Source organism: Cervus canadensis, chromosome 33 (assembly GCF_019320065.1).
Source record: "Cervus canadensis isolate Bull #8, Minnesota chromosome 33, ASM1932006v1, whole genome shotgun sequence".
NCBI classification, from domain to species: Eukaryota; Metazoa; Chordata; class Mammalia; order Artiodactyla; family Cervidae; genus Cervus; species Cervus canadensis.
The window spans coordinates 21,967,600-21,975,723 of NC_057418.1; the positions used below are offsets into that span (position 1 = coordinate 21,967,600).

An 8,124-nucleotide genomic window follows, 5' to 3' on the forward strand; every position below is an offset into this window, starting at 1 on the left:
ACTTCTAATCTCTGCCCAGGATCTATTCTGTAGTAACAGAGGCTTTGATGGTTGGCCTCTGGCTAAATCAATGTATAACTCAGTCTGTTGTTCTGGCTCCACTGCACCTCCCTAAAATAGTAATTTAGTGGCAAGGAACATACATTTGCATTTGTTTGTATACCGCACATATATACATACATGATTATCAGTACAACACGTGGTTACAAAATGAGTACTACCTCTCTATTCCCCTCACCCCCACAGTTGCTTCTAAAGTATATAAGGCATTGGGCATATTGTCATAAGCAGTGACAAGATATGACAACATCACACAAAATATTTCAGTAAGAAATTCCACTGAACCAATGAACCCAAAGGCATGCTAGCTTTCTGCCTCGTGTCAACTTACAAAACTGAGAACTCTGTTAGTGGTTTGAAGGCTACCATTAAGATCCTTGTTGTAATCCAATGCCATCTCCCAGCACACACACAGGCTGAAGGAGACACAGGGGCAGCTAAACTGACCAACAGAGGCCAGAACATATACTGCTATTATTAATACAATTGTCTAGATATTTCAGGTGAACATACTTAGGTTCTGTTCTTTAGTTACGTGTTCCTCTTTCTATTTACTTTTCATCACAGATATGACCCAAAATTTCATAAAAGAAGCAAAATGAATTCAATTGTCTGTATTTTCCTAGTCAAAAAAAGAGTAGTGAAAGTGTTAGTTGCTCAGTCGTGTCCGACTCTTCGCCTCTATCTCAGCCCAATCAGAGAAGAATCATCTTCTTACAAATTTAGGGCTAGGGGCGTGAAGAAGCAGCGTATAAAATCCAAGGGGTTGAGCAAAGTTAGCTGCTGACAATGTGTAAAAACACATGCAGACATAGAAATAGAGGAAATGGGGATGTCTCTGGTGGTCCAGTGGTTAAGAATCTGCCTGTCAACACAGGGTACACAGGTTCCATCCCTTGTCCAGGAAGATTCCACTTGTCATGGGACAACTGAGCCCTCATGTTGTGACTACGGCAGCCCATGAGTCCTAGAGCCCATGCTCTAAGATGAGAGAAGCCGCTGCAGTGAGAAGCCTGGGCACCACAACGAAGAGCAGGCTTCACTTGCCACAACTGCAGAAAGCCCTTGTGCAGCCATGAAGACCCAGCGTAGCCCAAAATAAAGGGTCTGCCTGCCAATGTAGGAGACGCAGGCAATGTGGGCTTGATCCCTGGGTTGGGAAGATCCCCTGGAGGAGGGATAGGCTACCCACTCCAGTATTCTGGGGCTTCCCTGGGGGCTCAGATGGTAAAGAATTTGCCTGCAATGTGGGAGACCTGGGTTCGATCCCTGGGTTGGGAAGATCCCCTGGAGGAGGGCATGGCCACCCACTCCAGTATTCTTGCCTGGAGAATCCTCATGGACAGAGGAGCCTGGTGGACTACAGTCCATGGGGGTCACAAAGAGTTGGACATGACTGAGCGACTGAGCCCAGCACAACACAGCATATGATTCCAAAGCCCATGCTCGGAGTCACTGTAGACTCCGACCTCCCAGTTAGCAGAGCTTTAAGCCTCTGGGTTCTTATTCCAAGAGTCATTTCTTAGAAAGACCTGAACCACAGCTCATGCACAAAGCAGCTACCTGTTATGGCCTGAAAAAGTCAGATACTCCTTACACACACACACACACACACACACACACAAAGTCCTTTAAAACCTCTGAAAGCTCTCACCCACCCCCATCCTCACCCCACTACCCACCCCAAAATAGAAGTGCCACGACCTTTGAAGGGAGAGTGACAGGAAGTCGGGTTTAAATGCAAGAGGACCTGGAAGCCCAGATTGACTGCAGATTTTGTGATGCCGGAAGCTTATTGTGCTATAAATTTATTGTCTCGGAAGTTGAGTGTTCCTGAACAGGAAAGAGACTTCAAAGCTCCTGCTGCTATTGGAGTAGCACTTTCACAACTCAGCTTACTCAGATTTATTTTTCATGAGGGCTTTTTTCCCCCCAGGGAGATTATTTTTCAACCTTTCCTAATAAGTATTTTTTCTTAAAGGAAAAAAATAAAGCAGTTAAATATTGAAGGCCTTGAGCTACTGTGTAAAAAAAAATTCATGCCTAAAGAGTAGCCTACCTCAAGGCTCCAGGTTAACTTTGAAACAAAACCAGTATGAATTATTCATCTATTATGCTCTCATGTATCTTACTGTTTAACTGGAATAGTAAATCCTAGGATTTGCTGTGGGTTGGGGGTAGGTTGTGTTTTTTTTTAACTGACTGACATCACCCTTCATTCTTGAAATAAGATACAAAGAAATCCTTAAAGCCACCAGACTATTCATACATGTGCACCAACTTAACCCCAGATGTTTCTTAGGAAATTTGCAGCCTTGATAATCTTCTGTGTCTCAAAAATGCCCTGTGGGCTGCTGTAACTTTTTTTGTCCTTTATTGAAATCTGCAGGTGAATAAAATAGCTGAGAGGCAGTAATGTAGGTGAAGTTTTGCTGAGGTCCCTATCTGTTTTGGTGCCCTGACATATGGTGTTTTTTGGTTTTTTTTTTTTTTTTGCTTCTCTGTCCCCTGTTCTGTCTTTGCTCTCACCCCCAGGAAACCACTATTCTCTGGTTTTCCAGCGTCAAAACCCACACTTCTGGGGGGCTTCCTTGATGATCCAGTGGTTAAGAATCTGCCTACCAGTGCAAGGGTTCTTAGTCGCTCAGTCGTATCCAACTCTTTGCAACCCCATGGACTGTAGACTGCCAGGCTCCTCAGTACATGGGATTCTCCAAGCAAGAATACTGGAGCGGATTGCCATTCCCTTCTCCAGGGCCAATACAAGGGACACGAGTTCAATTCCTGGTCTGGGGAGATCCTGCGTGTCTCAGAGCCACTTGGCCCGTGTGCCACAACTCCTAAGCCCATGTCCGGAGCCTGCAGGCTGCAACTACTGAGAACACACATCAGCGACTGAAGCCCGCACACCCTGGAGCCCATTCTCAGCAACGAGAGAAGCCACCGCAATGAGACGCCCAAGCACCGCCAGGAAGAGGAGCCCACACATAAAATAAATGTCTTTAAAAAAACAAAACTGCACTTTTCAAAAAAGTCCTGTTTAGAAACAAAAGAGAGAAACACTGTCCAGAAACCAGTGGGAAAATGATGGTCCTCAAGAAAGGAATCAGTGGAACTGTTTCCTTGGGTGATTACAAAAGGGGACTGTGTGGGACTTATAAAAGTGTCACTGTTACTTCTAAACTTACCAAGTCTGTTAAGTAATTCCAAAAGAAACATATTATCCTTGGATTCCAAGAGGGGTGTGTGGTGGGGGGGAGAGAGTCTGGAAACCAGTGGAAAACTGGTGGTCCCCAGGAAATGAATCAGTGGAACTATAATTGTTTCCTTGAGCCAATACAAAAGGGGCCTGAATGGGACTTACGAAAGTATCACTGTTACTTTCAAACTCACTGTTTGTTAAGGTTACTAAATTTAAGTAATTCTGAAATAAACACATTATCCTGTATCTCTGAAAGCAGGGTGTGGGGCGGGGGAACACCATACTGTTTTGCCTCAGACTGATCTGGGGTGGCCTCCACCTGCAATCGGGGGCTTTGCTTCCAGAGACTGAGGTCAGGGCATGGCAGTGAGAGCTGAATCCTAGACACTAGACCAGAGGTCAGGGACAAGGCCCTGGCCCTTTGGCTTGGCAGAAAAGAACTCCCACAAAGACAGGAAGTAGTGAAACAAGTGTTTATTAGGAGGAAAAAGAATACAGTACATGTGGACAGACACATGGGTGGATTCAGAGAGAGTCAGGCCCTAGTGGCAGTCTGAATCACTTTTATGAGACATTTCTTCCCTTGGGTGTCCTTTGGCCAATCATTTTGATTTGCCTGGTTCAGAATCCGTATTAAGAATATTTCAGTATCCTCCCGTTCGTGCACACACATCTCTCAGGCAAGATGGATTCCACTAAAGAGGAGTACGGGTAGACTTGACATCACTCCCCTTTTGACCTCCAAGGAGATTTCTAGTCGGGAGGGTCTCCTTAATTTCGAGAATGAGAAATACGTAATATGTGGTCTTTAATCTTTTATCTGAGCAGGGGCCCAGCCTCCTCTCTCGATGGTCCCGTTATGATATTTTGGAGTTTCTGTCCACAGGGAACAAACTCCAACGCTCACCTTGGGTGTGGGTAGGGGGCATGAGGTGGGGCGTCCATCTATCTCCTAACTCAAGACCAGAGTTTGGAGGATTTCCTCCACAGGCACTGGAGGTATGAGGTTTTGTTCCCCGTTAAAGGCCTTCTGGGCACTGTTGAACACAGGGAGTAAGTATTTGGGGTTCCTTGGGAGAATCTCTAAGAGAACATTACCCAGGCACCAACATAGTCTGTCTGGGTGCAAGACAGGGCTACCAGAGACCACGTAGATACCATCGAAGGAAAGACGATCTCAGAATAACATGCTTTTTGACTGTTTACTCTTGCTGCTCACTGGTCCAGGGGTCTTATTTGCATTTGCATTTCATCCTTTCATCACAGTAATAATGTTAGGAGAACCACTGACTGAAACCGCCCACTCACTCTGGCCGTGTTCACAGTAACCACTTGCATGAGTTCCCTGCGGTAGTAAGGAACGTGGAACCTACTGAACTACCTCCAACTGAGAGAATTCGGCACAGGTCAGAAGGAGAGAGCAGATGCCAGTCCACATGCCCTACTGTGTGTGTGTGTGTGTGTGTGTGTCTGTGTGTGTGTGTGTGTCTGTGTCTGTGTGTGTGTGTGTGTGTGCGCGCTAAGTCGCTTCAGTTGTACTGTGTGTGTGTGTGTGTGCACACGCGCACACACGCGCGCGCTAAGTCGCTTCAGTTGTCTCCGACTCTGTGTGACCCCGCGGACGGCAGCCTGCCCTACTCCTCTGTCCTGGGATCTCCAGGTAACAACACTAGAGGGGCTGCCATGCCCTCCTGGGGGCTCCTCCTGACCCAGGTATCCAACCAGTGTCTCTCTATGCCTCCTGCACTGGCAGGCAGGTTCTTCACCACTATGTCCTCCCAACCTCCCAGAATCCTTCTCGCTGGAATCCAGCTTGGCTGAGAAATGCGTGCGCCACCAGGAAGGGCCGGTGAGTCGGCATGATTGGCCAGAGACAACCTGGAAACGAATCCCATCACGTAAAGGCCAAGACTGTGAGCCAAGCGGCAGAGCAGTTCTCCCGGCGCCCCTTATCCTGCTGTTCTCCGCCCGGGCGCCCTCCCAGGGAGTTCTCTTACTTGGTCAGCACCCGTGTCTCCTTGGAACGTTTCTGCCCGAGTGTTAGACAAGAGCCCAGCCTTGGGCCATCGAAGGCTGTCCGTCTTCATGCAACCAATACCTTGAAAGAGGGCTTTTGTTTCCCCATCTGGCACAGGGAAGCGGCGAATCGAGGATTCAAAAACCAAAGCCAAGCAGAGGCTGTGTTAGATTTTCTCTTTCATTCACTGTTGTTAAACTGAATCACTCAGGGAGGAAGGAAATAGTTGAAATGTGATAGGAAGCTTTCTCAGTTATTAATATCCTTTCTCTTTTTAAAATTTAGAAACAGTCTACTACACTTCTCTACCCCTACCCCATGGCCTGGAATATCTAGGGTAACTTTTATTAAAGGGATTTACAGTTTGTTTCATGAAGACAAGATATTGTCCAGTAGCCAAGAAAAAACAATAGGTGATATGTGTCTAGGATCTCCTTTGATGAGATGCAAAGTAATTGTCGGATAGCTCTTAGCAGCCCTTCCTAACATCAGTGTGAGGCCAGAGTGTGGGACAATGCTGACCTGCTGATCTTGCTAGGAAGGATGATAAAAATTTGAGGGTTAAAACGGAAGTTTTTGAAAGGTTAGCAAAAGAGTCAATCTTTTTTTTTTGTTTTTAAAAAGATCAATCAGTGAGTGTTAGCATCCTAGTGAGTACAAAGTACAGTTCTAGGCTTCAGGAGATAAAGGGAAAAAATATTAAGAAAGGAAGAAAGAAAGATGAGACGGAAGAGGAAGGAGAGAAGGAAGAAGAAATGGAAGAAGGAAGAGAGGAGTGAGGGGAGGGAAAGAGGAAGGGAGAGAAATCCTGGCAGCATCCAGACGATTGAAATCCCTATTCCATTCATCACTCGGTCCCTCATTGAAAATAATTCTAAAGGAATCCTTTGTAATCCTTATAAATTCTGTTCTGGTAGTATAGATTTTATATGTTTTCTTGACCTGTTATCAACAAACATAAATGAAAAACAGAAGACAGATATAGTTATTAATAGCCTTTACTCTTCAAAGATCACATGGGTTCTCTGGAACTTTGTGTATTGGTTAAACAACCCAGGCTGCCTTAAAAACCCTGCTAACTAAATGTTTAGAAAGTCTTTCAATATGTTTTTTAATACTCTCCTTAATATATATGATTCTTTTCTTTTGTGGTCATTTTCAGTATTGACCCAGATTATATCCCAGGGAATCTGACTGAGGAGGGGTAAACCACAAAACATTTCCTATGTAAGACATAAGGCAACTTGAAATTCGACATTTATTTTGCGCTCTCTTTCCCCTAGGATAAAAAGTCAGTATTCTTCTATTTATGTTTCTTTCCCAGAAAACCTTTTCTCTAAGCCTCAGTTTTAAAATACTATTTTAATTCATTTAAGGGGATCTAAAAATGAGATTAATGAGGAGACCAATCATTCAGTTTCACGAAACTTGAGTTTTATCAAGAGGGACCCATGTATCTGTTTGCTCAAGACAGTCTCAGTGTATCTCTGTGGTCCTGGTGTAATTATTATTTCCACTTCGCAAACATGTTTCAATGATAATACACCTATCTGTTTGTAAAAATTAATTATTTATAGCAGGCACACCTGTGTGCAACTGGTTTTAAGTTAATAATGAAGTTATTAGTGTAAACAATATCCATCCTTTAGTAGGCTTCCGTTACATATGGCTCCACCTCCAATGCAGGAGACATAGGTGGGGAAGATTCCCTGGAGAAGGGAATGGCAACCCACTCCAGTATTCTTCCTGAAGAGTCCACATGGACAGACAGCCTGGCGGGCTACAGTCCATGGGGTCACAAAGAGTCAGACACAACTGAGTGACTAACACTTTCACACATGGTATTTTAAGACAGTTTAGCTCAATTTTCCACATCTGATGAATGGAAATCAATCTACAGATTTATGAATTTCAAATCTCCCTGAACATTGTCATACTCTGTATCATATTTTACATTCTGACTTCAGATTTAACGTTATTACATTAAATAATCATGAAACTCAGCAACATATAATAGACTATCTGAAAAAAGTGTCTTCTTACATTTGAGAATGTGTTACAGAATACTATTCAGTTAAATGGATGTAGAATATCTGGTTAGAGTGCAGAAAATATGTCACTTTAAAATCAGAAACCTCTTGGGAATTCCCTAGTGGTCCGGTGGTTAGGGCTTGGCACATTCACGGCTGTGGCCTGGGTCTAATCCCTGGTCAGGGAACTAAGATCCTGAAAGCCACATGGGTCAGCCAAAGCACAAAACAAAAACAGATCCTCCTGGTCATGGCCGGTCATCTCTTACTCACTTCCTTCATAAATGAGGAAACCATATGAGCTTTTCCATAAGAACATGAGCTTTTCCTGATGCTTAGTCGATTTAAAGTGCTGAGAACAATACTGGACACACCCTAGATGCTAACATAAGGTTAGCAATTAATTTGACCATAATTAAGGTGGCAGCATAATTCTTCTTAAGATGGAGAACCTCATTTATTTTTGTTTTTTGGAGACCTGAATGGGTGATTTGGATATGAAAGGATAGGTCCTAGAAACTGGTCATAAAATATTGCAAAACAAAGTGAGGTTGACTAGTGCACCATGGAAGATGAGAGAAGGGGGTGAGGATTCTGCAGATAGTGAAGAGAGGAGAGGGGAGGGCTCAAGAAGGGGTTGAAATAGGCACTCAGTGGAAAGCCTGACCAGTGAGCGTTGAGTTAACTTTGAGGGCATTCGTGAATGTCTCACGAATATATATAATATATATATAATAAAATACAATATACAATACCTATATTATATTATATATTAATATATATTATATAAATACTTATATATTAATATATAATTA

The 8,124-nt window shown here is 43.8% G+C and overlaps 1 pseudogene; it reads right to left on the minus strand.

Moving 5' to 3' along the window:
* Positions 1–8,124, minus strand: part of LOC122433861 — a 109,653-nt pseudogene that overhangs the window by 2,380 nt on the left and 99,149 nt on the right.